The sequence below is a fragment of the Xenopus laevis genome, chromosome 4L, assembly GCF_017654675.1.
Source record: "Xenopus laevis strain J_2021 chromosome 4L, Xenopus_laevis_v10.1, whole genome shotgun sequence".
NCBI lineage: Eukaryota > Metazoa > Chordata > Amphibia > Anura > Pipidae > Xenopus > Xenopus laevis.
In genome coordinates this window covers 42,149,794-42,165,121 of record NC_054377.1, presented here as the reverse complement: position 1 = coordinate 42,165,121, position 15,328 = coordinate 42,149,794, and positions in this window count along the sequence as shown.

The following is a 15,328-nucleotide window of genomic DNA, read 5'->3' as shown; positions in this document are numbered from 1 at the left end:
AGAAAAGAACTTTCATTTGAAGCAACGTAGAGGGTTCTTCACAGTCAGGACAGTGAGGTTGTGGAATGCACTGCCGGGTGATGTTGTGATGGCTGATTCAGTTAATGCCTTTAAGAATGGCTTGGATGATTTTTTGGACAGACATAATATCCAAGGCTATTGTGATACTAAACTCTATAGTTAGTATAGGTATGGGTATATAGAATTTTAATTAAAAGTAGGGAGGGGTGTGTGTATGGATGATGGGTTTTCATTTGGAGGGGTTGAACTTGATGGACTTTGTCTTTTTTCAACCCAATTTAACTATGTAACTATGTAACTATGTAAGTAAATTTTCCAAAATCTCCTAGGTTGTATTGAGTGATTCCCCCAGTCTTGCAACAACAATTATGTAGAGCAAAGTTGGTGTGAGTTATAGTTCTCCAACTTGGGAGTATAATGGTGTGAGTTATAGTTCTCCAATTTGGTAATAAAGTGAGAGGTAATTTTCCCAATTAGGTTGCCAGGCTTATTATGTGGAGATATATGTAGAGAAGGTTACAAAAGGGTTAAATGTGGCATCCCCCACACCCCCTCTGTTTCCAGCCAACGTGCTACCCAATAATGGACTGATCTCACCAGATCCTGTGTTCTGGTTTTTACTCAAGGGTACAGTTGGGCACGATCACTTAGGGGCCGATTCACTAAGGGTCGAATTTCGAAGTTAAAAATACTTCGAAATTCGACCCTCGGATTGAAATCCTTCGACTTCGAATATCGAAGTCGAAGGATTTAGCGCTAATCCTGCGATCGATCGATCGAAGGATTTTCCGTTTGATCGAACGATTAAATCCTTCGAATCGAACGATTCGAAGGATTTTAATCCAACGATCGAAGGAAAATCCTTCGATCAAAAAATCACAGGCAAGCCTATGGGGACCTTCCCCATAGGCTAACATTGACTTCGGTAGCTTTTAGCTGCCGAAGTAGGGGGTCGAAGTTTTTTTTAAAGGGGAAGTACTTCGACTATCTAATGGTCGAATAGTCGAACGATTTTTCGTTCGATTCGTTCGATTTCGTTTGAATTCGAACGAATTTAACCAATTCGATGGTCGAAGTACCCAAAAAATACTTCGAAATTCGAAGTATTTTTCATTCGAATCCTTCACTCGAGCTTAGTGAATCAGCCCCTTAGTGTTGATAGCCTTTCCAAAAAATCCAAAATGATGCCTGATGTGTCTCAGCACATGCGTTCATGTGTATTTGCTCACACCGAATCTCAGCAATTTACAGATTTTCTAGATTTCACGATTCACGGAGTCCCGGCAGCTTGCCGTTTTTCATGATTTCTCGATTTTGGGCTAAATTCACCAAAAATGTAGTTTCAACCTTTTTTTGACACACCAGCTAGATACTGCAGTGCATTTCGCCTCTATAAGGCTTTATCAAGCAGTTGCAAACAGGAAATGGTATCTTACCTCACTTTATATACCCTACTCTTAAAGGTGCCAAGTCCATAATTGGCTCTAAAGTATACTACATCTTAAAATTAATACATACAGCTTAGCAGAAACAGATTAAAAAATATTTGCATTACAGAAAAGGTGCCAATTTAGACCTACTATTCAGTCTATTTTGGGTGAAGGGTACTTAAATTAAATATCCATTTTTGCTCTTTACATCTCGAGACCTTATCCATATCTCCTCCTCTCTTCAAAGTGGGAACCCCATCTATAGTCATAACTTTAAGATCTTTTAAGTTCCCCCCATGAACAGATATACAGTGTTCATAAAAGTAAGGAGATTCCCCCTTTTCCCAAGGTTTCATTTCTCCTTATATTACTCATATGTTCCCCAATTCTTTTCGTTAACGGGCGAATAGTTTTCCCTATATACAATAAGTTGCAGGTACATTGGATAAGGTATACCACATATTTCGGCAATTATAGAAATTATTGATCTCATATTTTTTAGAGTCAGTATGTGTTTGGAAATGTCCCCCTTTTTTCAACCAGTCACAATTTGAGCAATGCCCACATGGGTACATTCCTTTTGTTTTTTGTGGGAGAAAATTGAATTGATTTTGTTGTGGATTTCTGTTTTTATTATTTCTGTTCTCTCTCCTCACATAGGTGTTTCAGACCAGTTAGAGAGATTTCTCCTTCATGCCACATTACCTCAATTAATTATTAATTGAGGATTCCTCTTGTCAATGTATTTGGATGTTCAGGAGCACAGACTGGCTAAAACACGCACATAATGAATCAGTTTTATCATACTTTCCAATACAATGATTTCTAAATTTATAGAATATACAGTAGTAGAGAACTATTCTAAAACTGTATGCTATACAGTGAATTATATCAAATGAATGAGACAATCCCCCAGTTTATGAAGAAAAAATGCATGATAAATGCATTGCATGAAATTCTATTCACATAGGTGTTATATAAGAATTTGTGTTTTTCCAACTATCTTCTTTAGTAATTGGGTCTCTCAGGGTTTGATCCAGAGTATGTGAGCATGCTCTTTTGTTGTATGAGAACATTTTACATTCAAACATGCAATGTCCAATTTGTTGCTCATTAGACAGGCTAATTACTACAATATTAATTGTACTATAATTTCATTGTGTAGCACCCATTGTTATAAAATTATCTCTACAATGCGCCTGCATATTGGTTTCCTATCTATGCACTGACTAAATGAAACATTTATGAAGTGTGATGATAAAAGCCCCATTAACACATGACAGCTTGTCAAAAGAAAAGATCCTTTGAATGAGTTTAGAGGAATGTGTGTTTTCTTAGATATTCAGTGCAATGAATGGAAATAATCACAACATGCTCAATAGTATATACTTTGTAAGGACCACTATAACAGTTTAATTGGATTAAATATTTTTTGACCAGCGTTTTAAATTCATGTAATAAATGGAACAGAGCATTACAATTAATTGGTTGCTTTGTTTGTAGAAATTAGGACATTCACATCACTTTATACAAAAATGTTCAGCAGGAACTAAGGGATAATAGATTGAAGCTTCAACTATGGATTTAATGAACAATATCGATCAGCTGAGTTAGACTCAATCAAACTATATAAGTTTCCATTTCAGCCATGCATGAATTAAAATAACACATTGGGTCTGATTTACTTAGATCAATGATTTTTCTCATAGCAACTAATTATACCTTTGCTTTCATTGTATGAGCTAATTACTGATTAGTTGCTGTTGGTAACTGAATTAGTGTTTAGAACTTATGCTAGTTGATTATCCCCATTATACACTAAAATGTAGCATTATATATCTAAATGATATAATAGATTATTTTATAAAATAAGGATTACACACTGACAAGGGATATTGTAGCTTCTGAGACTCACAACAACTTATTTTTTTGTTTCCTGAGTTTAAACAGATTTTAAAACGGACCAGTATTTGGGTTGGTGACGTTTTTTTTACATGTATACTGCATTCTGCATTAGCTGAATGACACAGTTTGTAAAATAATCAGTCTAGGCTGCAAGGCACCAGCCACATACTTATTGCAAGTTATTCGGGGGCAGCAGCTTCACCACTTAATTTTGATTGTAAATGTTTGTATTTATTAATATTGTGAAATTGTATTTTTCCTTGTCTGTTCTATTAGAATACTGTATATGTATTACTGTACAGTGCTACATGCACAGGTAGGGCTAAATAAAAATAAACTGGTAGATTTGTACTTATCTTTAAGAGTTAGATAAGTACAAATCTACAAAGAAAGCTCAGAGAAAGAGGTGCCATCCCAGCAAGTGAACTATCTTTCAAGCTACTGTATGTGGAAACAAATTACATCAATATAGATGGGAGAGGGGGGTATACTATATGATAAAATGTACATATAGTATTATCAAATCTGACAGACCTTGTGTGAATGTTGAAGTGGACATTGACACACCTATGTCCAACTTCCTTGTATCCACATTTTGCATAAAATGTCTTCACAAAATCACGTTTACAGCTACCTATTCTTCAGAATATAATTCTTCATTGTGATCTATTAAAATACTTTTCCTAGTACAGACCTCAAGTTCACAAGTCCATAAGTAAGCTTAAACCATAAGGCATATCATATAATTTCATCATACATTCTTGCATCCAGAGTCTTACCCAAACAATATTTGTGCACCAGAAGCACAAACATCTGTTTCTAGAATCAAATGGCACAGTTTTCTACTCTGGATTAGATGCAGAAGTAATCACAATACATAGTAATTTTATCAATCTGTTATCTATCTGTCAATCTCTCTGTCTATCTATCTGTCTGTCTAGTGGATCTATTCCTATCATATGCACAGCTTAAATACTGATCTCGCATACACATAATTACTAATGTGAGGATACTGCAGGGTTGGTACAGGGGCCAAAATTATAATGAACTCTTTCAAATTTTAATGAGCTCCCATTTAGCAAAAAAAAAAAAGAAGTGTCTTATTTAGTTGCTTTTAATGATGGCTATTCCCATAGACACAACATAAGAGAAATCTTTTACAGAACAAAGTGTCTTTATAATAAGTACAATTTGGCTTCAGTAAAATGCATGCAGGGAATATCTGTATAAATCTAGAAATGGAGTGTGCAAAAAAATATATACACTTTTTTCATTTAGAAATTGCCACCGATTTACAATAGAATTGAATTGATGTTTCTTTTTCATGTTCAATTACGTAGGTCTAATTTATGAACACAATTCTAGAGACTGAATCATTATCCATAAATGTGCCTCAAAGGGAAGTCTAATAAAAATTATTTACAGTGTGTTTTGCTTCATTAAAAAGATTCAGTCTCTTTTAGAAGCAATTGTTTTTTCTGGAAAAAAAAGAGTTTGATAAATGTTACCCAAATTTCCTCTGGAAAGAGAAAAGATTTTCCTTATAGGAAAAGTTTAAAATTGGGTATTGAGTTAAACATTTAAAAACATTTGAAATGCTCAACTGCGATTTTAAATAAAGTGCATTCACATTCAAGCATGTGATTTGAACATCAGCCTCTTCTACTCTGAAGCGATCTCCCAATTATTAAATAGGTTCTGGTGCCCATGCCCCAAACCTTTCACTTGAAACAATCTTTCGATGTATCTTAAAAATGCAGGCCACTTACCAATCCCATTCGGTGGTGCAGCACCCCAAACCCACAGCAAGGGAAGACACCAATTGATTAGCACAACTGTGGTGTGCACTTCACAAACTTCCAGCCAATGTTAACATCAAACACCTTTATTTCACAATCACATGTTTCGTGAGGCCTATTTATTAATGGTCGGTTTTAGAAACCATGACTAACCATGACTAAACTCACTTGCTCTAATACCACGAATGTCATGAAATTTATTAAAAAATCTGAACTGATAAAGCACAATGGGAAAAGTCACTGAAAAGTTACGAAAATTGAGACTTTTTTGTTTTGTTGCACAAAAGTCAGTGTAAAAAATACCCAAAAACCCTCTAAAACCCCTGCCATTGACTTTTACATGATATTGACAGGCTTTAGCTGGAGTATTTATTTTATTTGGAATTGTTGCAGTTTTGTTGCATAATAAATCCCCTTTTTCAGATTTTGGCATCAAAAAACCCAACCCAAAAAAGTTGAGGCTTAATAAATAGGCCTCATAGTCATAGGCATGAATTCACAATACAAAACAGTTGATTTAATGCTTGCATCATCACTAACACATTTCCTTCCAAAACAGTTAACTCTTTCTGCTATAAAATTCATATGAAGAAAAGCTGCATTCGTATCCACAATATCAGTTTCCATATTTAATTCACTACTTTATACAGATGTAACAAAATTTATAAACGAACAGAAGGTAAAATTTGTATCCATTACATTTCACCTAACTTGTATACAAGTATAAAAAGTACTGTACAAAAAAAAGAGCACTATAGCCCAGAATATCAGTGTTCTTATCTAATAAACTATGTGGCATTACTTAATCCATTACGTAATCCATTCCTACTCATAACTAACCATCATTAACATTCTTTAAAATCACCATTTCATAGAAATTTACCATTAAAAATGTGTGATATATTCATTTATTTGATAAATAATTCTTACACCATCTACATGTAGCAACTGACATGCCACCTTATATTTAGTCCATTTGGTTCCCAAGTGGCTAATTTAAAAATCCGCTTTACTTTCAAGTAGTTGCAATACTTTGCTTAATTTATTACCTCCTCTACTCTGGGTCTTCACCATATCTCCATATCTATACCCTGAATATGCAAAAATGACACATTTCCCTCATTGCATTGGGTGAAATGTCTAGAGGCTGTAGTAGCATCACTCTGGTGGATGTTATCTGACTTATGTCCTCCTGCATTCGATTTTTAAATGCATGAATTGCATGCGTGGAATGGTACAATGTGACCATTTTCCAAAAATGCTACATTGGGGGGGGCATTGCCAGGTCATATGGTATTCTCAGCATGGCAGCTGCTGTTGTCTATCCTGCCAAATACATGTAATTTCACTAGTGTCAGGTAGACTTCATGTAAGAATTTGTATTGCAGTCAGTTTTTTTCAGGAGGATATAAGAAAATGGAACAACTTGTTGCTTCTTCCCATTGATCCTCTCCCAGATCTTCCAGTGTATCTCACCATTTAAGATAGGTGCAGTGAAAAGGAACTATTGGGGCTCTGACCAGTAGCCAGTAAATTTGGGATCCTTTTGAACTATTTTAATTGACCACAAATGAAAACTTTTAGGAGTCTTTAAATAATATTCGTATTCAGATACTTCCAAACAATTCTCCAATAATATCTTTTTGCATCCAATATGCATCATTGAGGTTGACTGAATTGACCCCCGAGAGGTGGCATGTCACAGTCTATAAGGAAATGCTATTAAGGTGTTTATGTTTGAAAGCTTTGAAATAAACATATTTCAAAATGTGTGCTCTCAGTAATGAGGACAGTGTTAGCAATGTCATCAGTTGCTCACAGAATAATAATAATATGTTGAAGTAATGAAAATGTTTACAGTATGTATCACTCTTGCAGCACCAGACTAAGGTTGAACTTCTGAAGTACATGAAGGGCAAACAGAAATCTGAGACTCTTTTCAATACAAGAGTAGCAAATTTATAAACAATTTTCCTGGGGCCAACAGAGACACTCTGACAGGTTTAATGAAGTTCATAATAATAATATATTAAAAATCTATTTATTCTTACAGAAAGTGGAAAGTACAGGTATGGGATTCGTTATCTAGAAACCCTTCCGGGAAAGTTCTGAATTAATGGAAGACCGTTTCCCATAGACTCCATTTTAATGAAACTATTTCCTTTTTCGCTGTAATCATAAAACTGTACTTTGAACTTTATTCACACTAAGAAATAACTAATCCTTACTGGAGGCCAAACAATCTTATTGGGTATAATTAATGTTTAAATTATATTGTTTAGTAGAATTAAGGTATGGAGAGCAAAATTATGGAAAGACCCCTTATCTGGAAAACACCAGGGGTCTAGTATTCTGGATAAAAGTGTCCCATACCTTAAATGTGTGTACAGTGCGGAAGGAATGTATACAAAGATACATTTTATATAGTTCTTTAGGTAAAAAAGGGTAAACCTTAAGTAAATGTTTTATTTGCTTCATGTGAGTCAGTAAAGCTGCAGAACATACAGAAGGGTTAAAAAAAGAGTTCTATTTTAAACCCAAATTAACTATTACTGATTTGTTCCACCATTTTATAAATATGCCTCCAATGGGCAGAAGCAAAGGCTTGACTTCTACTTCTACACAGTCTATACACCATCAACACTCGTGCTAAGTGTCAAGACAAACCTTGTTGCTTGAATTGAGTCTGTAGATGTTGAGATACTTGAAATTGGCCCTCACTTTTCTGCTATGACTAGAATTTTTAGAGATTTATTATACCCAAAGCTGCTAAAAATCTAATAATACTCCATCTCAAACCTGTCGACGACATTTAGCAGTGAATGGCCAATGTCCCAGACATTTTTTGACATCGTGATCTGCTCTGGATAACCGAAGTCAGGTTTTTTTTTACATGATAAAGTTAAGTTTTGACAGCGAAAATTCGATACAAATTTTGGTGATTCAATCATAGTATTCGAATTGACTTTCGATTTTGATGCAAAATTTTTTTGCTTCTACTTTTTTCGCAGATAAATAAAACCTAACACAAATTATACCACTTGCATCTATATCACTACAACTTTGCATATGCCATTAAGCACTTGGGCATTTTCCAGGCAGCTACCGAATCCTGATTTGTCTGTCACACTAGTGTTTCCATTGCTCCAGAGTCTAATTTTGGAGACTATTACATGATGCCAGTTGACATTTGCCATTGTGCCTGATGATGTTAGGTTTGAGTGCTGTTCCCATGACAATATATGCAGATACATTTGGGGGTCGGGTTGTATATTGAGGCACTATGTCAACTTTTTGAACTCCTTTTGTAAGAGTTTGTATATATAGAGATAAAGAAATATAGAGGCAATTCAAGACATTGATGCACAGATTTCTTTAATGTCGCAATTTCTGTATTGTTTCAGAACCCTACCATTTTAAATAGAACGTACTACCATCTGCCTTTAAATACATAGCAAACATATTTGTAAAAAGAGTGGTTAGAAACCTAATTTTTAATAAAAAAATGTATAATCTATTGAACAAGTAGCAAAGGGGCAGGCATTCAAGTTTTCTGTAAATGTCACACACATCAAATAAAATATTTGTGTATCAAAATCTGTGTTTCTATAATACCACCAGATAGAGAAAAAAGATTGAATACAATAGAGGAATCCATGTTCTTTCAAATGGGAACCTTGGGTTAAGCCCTACCAAGAACAGATGTGACAAAGGATCCTAAATGAACTCTTCTACAGTACATCATGATAATGAGCTTTGTCAGTATGAAAAAAAAAACTACACAGAGAATGGAATGATGCTTTTCCAATCTGTATGGTTAAGAATACATCAATTCACATAATAATATGCTTTTGTAATGGAAAGTGCAGTTGTAAAGATTTTAGGTCACATTGCTGAGATCTCATGAAAAAACATATTTCACTTCATCACGTTTAAATAATAGTTTACCATTCCTCAAGCGTATTACAATCTAAAATATTGCCTGACAGTTTTAAAATGAAAATTTAGAAGTATTATAGACTGATGTCCAAAATGGTTCTCAGTGCAAATGTATAATATAAACATTTATTTTATTATTTTCTGTGAAAGCTTTATGTATCAGCATGAAACTCTTTACATAAAGAAATGTATTATATGATAATTTATATTACAAATCAGAGATATACTGTAATATTTATATAAACATAAAACATTAGCTCTGCATTAAAACATATATTGGCATATTCCATTATCTAAAATACTTACAAAAGCTTAGTAAGGAATTGTTTATTTTTATTTATTTTCTGTAGCTGGCATTTATTCATGAAAACATAATATTGTGTTGGTTTAAAGCTTTAAATAAAGACTATTTTGTGTAAATTGGGTGGTCTTTGCAGTTTGGAAAGCCAATTTTTTTTTTCTGTGGATTAAGCCAACACTGAAAGAATTGTCAGTGTGAAAACAATAGAATTTATCTCCACTGATGTTGCTTGACACATAAAGAAAACCCTGAATAGTTGCTATGGCGATAAATGTGTAGGATTTATGCATGCATTTTCTGCTATAGGATTTTGATTAATGGGATTGACTAAACAGTTTGAAGTAGTGAAGAATAAGCCTTGTAAGAAAATGCTGTTTAATAGTCATTTTAAAGCAGCAAATTCCTAGATTTTCTATTACTTAGTGAAAACTGAGTGTTTTGCTAAACACTGCTTTAAGGAAAAATGTCATTTTGAGTTACTTAAATATTTATATGGAGATATACTGTATGATTTATAATATATTTTCTTAATAATCACAGCACAGCAAAGTCTAAATTATGGAACGTAGGGTGAACACATGGTGGTGAGTCTTTTTAAAGTTTTAACCCTTTTGTATCTGGGGCTTCTTCAACTTCATCACTACTGAAAAGGGTTAAGAGATTTGTCATTGTGTTAAATGTCTAGGGAACATGACTTGAATTTATAACAGCACCCTTCCCCCAACATGCTATTAGATTAGCTTTGAATTTTGAAAGCAGCTTTTGTGTGTTGTAGATTAACACATACTGAATATATTTTTCTAGGCTTTCTTGATGCATTTCATAAAAGATCCATTTAAGAAGTGCACTGCATAAGGATTGAAAAGCTCCAGTCAATAATCTTGTTACAGTAACCTAAGAAATTTTTACAAGGCATGTTTTTGGTCGACTGAATTATTTACTCTACTGAAGGCACACTACATTTTTCAAATAAAACATACTCCATTTTTTCTTTAAACACTGTTGTTTTGAATGTGCATTTAGAAATAGATTAAGAACCTATACGGTATCCTTTACATAAAAGTAAAACGTAGGTTTGTGAACCCTTGACTAATGTTCAACTACAGTAAATGATATGTAAATATATAAGCAAAAAAGCATAACATATTTCAAGTAAAAACATTCGCAAATTAGTGATTACTCCAAAGAATATTGTTTAAAGTAAAGATTAATTTGAGTTTTCGTAAATAAGCCCCTAATAGTATATATTCAGTTTAGATACCAAAAATAATAAAAATAATAATTACTTATACAGTGCAAATCATTTTATATCGCTGTACAAAGAATATATAATCACTCAAATCAATCCCTGTTCCAGTGGAGCTACCAGTGGTTAACAGCAAAAGGCATATCTCTCAGGTACATTTGCAGAATCATTTTTACAGTATATTTGGCCCAGTGCCACACCCTTTCTTCTGCTAAATTAAAGATTGTACTGTATTTAACACTAAAGCCAAATGGGCAATTAACCCCCATGTATACATATGTGAATATCTTTCTGTGTAATGCAAGCACAATGGATTCATCATAAAAATCCACCAGGTTTCACAGTTCATAGATTAGAAGTAGTTGCATAGAGTAATTTTTCCTCATTTATTACACTTACAAATACCCCCCATAATACACAAGTACTTTATCTGCTGGATTTGTTAGTTAGTTTTTTGAACAGTCTCAAAATGCACCTGTGCTTGCTGCTGGCAATTTGGAAAATAATTAGAATTTAATTTTTCTTAGTTTTTTTTATCTTAGTAGTTTTTGAGCGTTATAGAAAATAAGCAAAAGCAATCAAACACAATATGCTGTGCCAGCAAGGAGGAAGGGATTCATAGAGGGTAACAAAGAGAAAACATAATAAGAAAAGTGGTTGGTTAGTTGAGTGGCCTGTGGAGTACTCTGTATTTAATGGGACGGTATACACCCCTTTTCCACATTAGCTGAATGAATGGGGTTTGTGCTTAACTTATGTTTTGCCTGTTCTTTTAAGTAAGAAGTATTTATGGTTTCTATTATTTTTAGTACTAAACAAGAATAGGAAGCCAGTTTCATGTTAGTGTTTTCTGTCACTTCTGTTCCCACTGAGAAGTCCCTTATAATAAGCTGCGCAAAGGCTACTGCTTATATAAGGGGGGTGTTTGTTTGTTTAAATATAGATAGGTTGCTCTGAACAAATTGACCTGTTTATAAAGGAAAGGGGAGGTGAATTCAATGAACATAGCCCAACTTTCAATGTAGTGCTTTATATTTGCAAATAAAATTGGATATTATGTTTTTTTTTAAATTAAAACAATAAGCAGAATGTACAGTCATTTCAACACAAGCCCTGTTTAATGTACTCATTTTCAGCAAAGGTGGTTTAGGCATATACTGTCCCTTTAATAAGGTTATACAAGAAAAACTGATTCAAAAAGATAAGTTGGTACTGGTTTGAAAATTTCACCAGGGACTACAGGGGTTTTGTGGTAACTGTAGCAAGAAAAGACTGTCATTAACTTATATATACCCAAAAGGGACACCTTCCATATAATTTGGCCAATAGATGGGATTTTGGGCATTGTCCAGTTTCATGCAATTGTTATTGTGCAGGCGAATATGATGTTATGTATAATTGTTACCAAAGGTTGTAAATTTAAAGTTTGGATAATGCCCAGTAGGATTATTGCTGGCATTATCTCCAGTTTATAGCCTGTAAATGTTGATATTCATTTTTCTAGTAGTAGATGTGGGTTCAAATTTCAGATATGCAAATGTTCGCCTTTGCAGCCACATCCTTTCAATCGTTTGAGGAAAGAGACACATGCAATTCAACTTCATTGGACTTAAATATCACCTGTAAAAAATTTTTTTGGACATTTCAAGGTGGTTTTTGAATGTCTCTGAGTTGAATTTGCTCTTAAGGCAGTGACAGATGAAAAGATTTGGGGAGATTTAGTCGCCCGGCGACAAATTGCTTCTTCTTCGGGCGACTAATCTCCCCAAACTAACTCCCTCCCCGTCAGCTAGGATCTAAATCGCCGGTGGGATGGCACTCAGAGCACTGAAGTCGCCCGAAGTTGCCTCATGAGGCAACTTTAGAAAACGCCATTAGAATCTGCTACTGTGTTTTTTGGAGCTACTATGGAAAAAATTGCAACTTCAAAAAAAAGAATAATTTAAAACTGATAAAAAAGTGTGACTGCACGTGAAACATCAGTAATATTTATTTACAAGTATAATTGCAATTTCCCTAAAATTTCCATTTTTGTTTTAATATTTGGAAGTACAGTAGCTGTTTTTTAAACTGTTTTAGGCTTAATTTCTGCTTTGTCCTGCTCCCTAGAGATGGGTGAATAAATTTGGCAGGCGCAAATTCGCAACAAATTTCTGTGTTTTGCCGCCAGCAATTACATTTGCAAAAACTGCAGCAAAAATTTGCTGGCAAAAAGTCCACCATGTGAAAATAATTTTGCAAGCGTGTCAGAATAATCTAACTCATAAAAATTGTTGCATTTCAAAATTATTTGGACGCCCATTGACTTGAATGCATTTGAACAATATAGGCACGCGAATATATATTGTTGCAGGTGTCAAAATTGACACACGTCAAATTCACCAATTTTTCCGTAAACTGCTATGGACAAATTCACTCATCACTACTGCTCCCTGAAAATTTTGCAACCTGCAGGAAATGACACCTTAGACGTATGACAATTATAATTGTCAAAGTGTATAGAAGGCTGACAATTGCAATACCTCCCATATAATCAAAGGTCATTCAATTAGAGCTGCACCTAGAGATGTTTTTGTAAGTATATTTGCTGTTTTAAAATTATCTTCACAAATGCTTTTGTGAAAATAATTTTAATGTCCAGAAAAATTTAACAAAGGTTTTTTCTAAACTCACAAACTCTGCAATCTTTTGCACACCTTGCATTTCCTTACTAACTACCTTCAAACTCAGGGCCAAATTTGAAAATGGTGCACCCCTATGCTGCTCCCTGCTGCTAATGTTGGTGCTGTTTGCTGGCAGTCCCCCATTCAGATGCAGCTAGCGGGCAGCCCCTAGATCTTTACCTCCCTGGGCCCGGGCCTTTGTGGCCTGCTCACACTCATATTCTATTAGACCTCCATGCTCTTAGCATTCTCTTTCTATGTACTGTACCCCCTCAATATTGTTTATGCTTGCACAAATTCTTACTTGCTTAATTAATTTGAAGCTAGCAGTAGGGCAAAATGCAAGATAGCACCTCTTTTTCAACATAAGCAATACCTCTTCATATTCCAGCATAGGTTTAAATGGGTCAAACAAAGGGAAATGACACACAACCAAAGTTTTCCAACAAAAACGTCACCAATTTCAATTTTTAGACATTTTCATCCCTATGAGAAATGATTTTGTGATCTAAATGTTTTAGATCATTTTATTCTTGAAGTTAACTCTTTGAAGATTTATATACTGGAAATTACTGACCAAATAATTCAGTTCTCTACAGTTGAGTTTAGTGGACCGATACTTCCAATATTTATTTTTATTCATTTGAAAATAGGATATTTTTTAACTTACTTTTCGAATTTTATCTTTATAGACGTGCCTGAGGTTTATGGCACCCAAGGCAAACTCACCACCCCCAGATCCACCTGTGTGTTGTCTCCTCAGCACATGCCCCCAAACACCCCTTTGTTGCATGCACACATCTCCCAGTTTGAGCACAAATACCAGACAGACAAAATTAAGGGAAGTCAGTGAGAAGAGGTATGTGCCCAGGTCCCCCCACCATTGCACCCTAGGCACGTGCCTCCTCTTCATACCCCTAGTTCCAGTCATTCATTATAGTCCAGTAGGATAGGATGAGTTTGTGCATGCAGAGTTTTAGGGTATGTAATTATACTGTAAGTAAATGTGGATCTTTTAGATATAAGTTTTAGAAAAAAAAATTAATATTGCAATTAATTGAATAGAGAGGTAAAAAAAAGTTGATCAAAGCATTCTTTTCTGCAGGTAAACACATCTTTTCATATATTTAGTGCATTGAATTGAATCAAGCCCAATAAGTTAAACATTCCATATAATGTACCGCTTATCTAAAGTAAGCAACATACCAAACCAAAGATACTCAAGTGGAAGGTTATCATATATAAATCAGAAAAAACATATTGCAGTAAAGTGACAATGAAATACATTTACGCAAAATGCACTGCACACATAAATCAATGTTGGTCATGATAAAGCAAACAAGTAAAATGCTACAGTATGCTAACATTATTCATCTTTACCTGACTCACAGTTGAGCAAACAAGAACAAGGATTACCTGTAATAAACTCAAGAAACCATTTTATGCTGAAATAAATGAATACAGAAAGTATCCTGTTCTAAAATGCAACCATTCACCCTTTTATAATAATAGTATAATTAGATTAATTACCGATCCCTTAGAACAAACTTATGATACTTTTGTTTATGAACACATTTATTTTCATATAAAACATAATCTGTATTGGTGTTTCCTTAGTGTCGTGTCATTTTAATACCTTCAGCACAATGTGAGGGTCAGTTTTTGAGGCAAAATATGTAAAGCTTGCTTTTATATCCTTGTGCTAGGTGTGTAATAGTGTCACAGTTCTTATTATAAGAGAGTATTCCTTTTATAATGTGAGCCAGTAGAAATCAGTCTATGGGGATTAAGTATCATATTTTAACCTTATCTTGTATGTGATATGGTAAATTAAACAGCTTAGTAAATTGATATCCTTGCTGGTACCATTCATATTTAGAGTTGTTTCAGCTATACCAGTGGGCCAAAAATTTATACTGAACTTACCAGTGACTGAGGCACTGGTAGTGTAAACTACTTGCATGCACCTTGCACCTGATTAGGCATTTACTGTATAACATTTTCTCAATAATGTCTTATTTAAT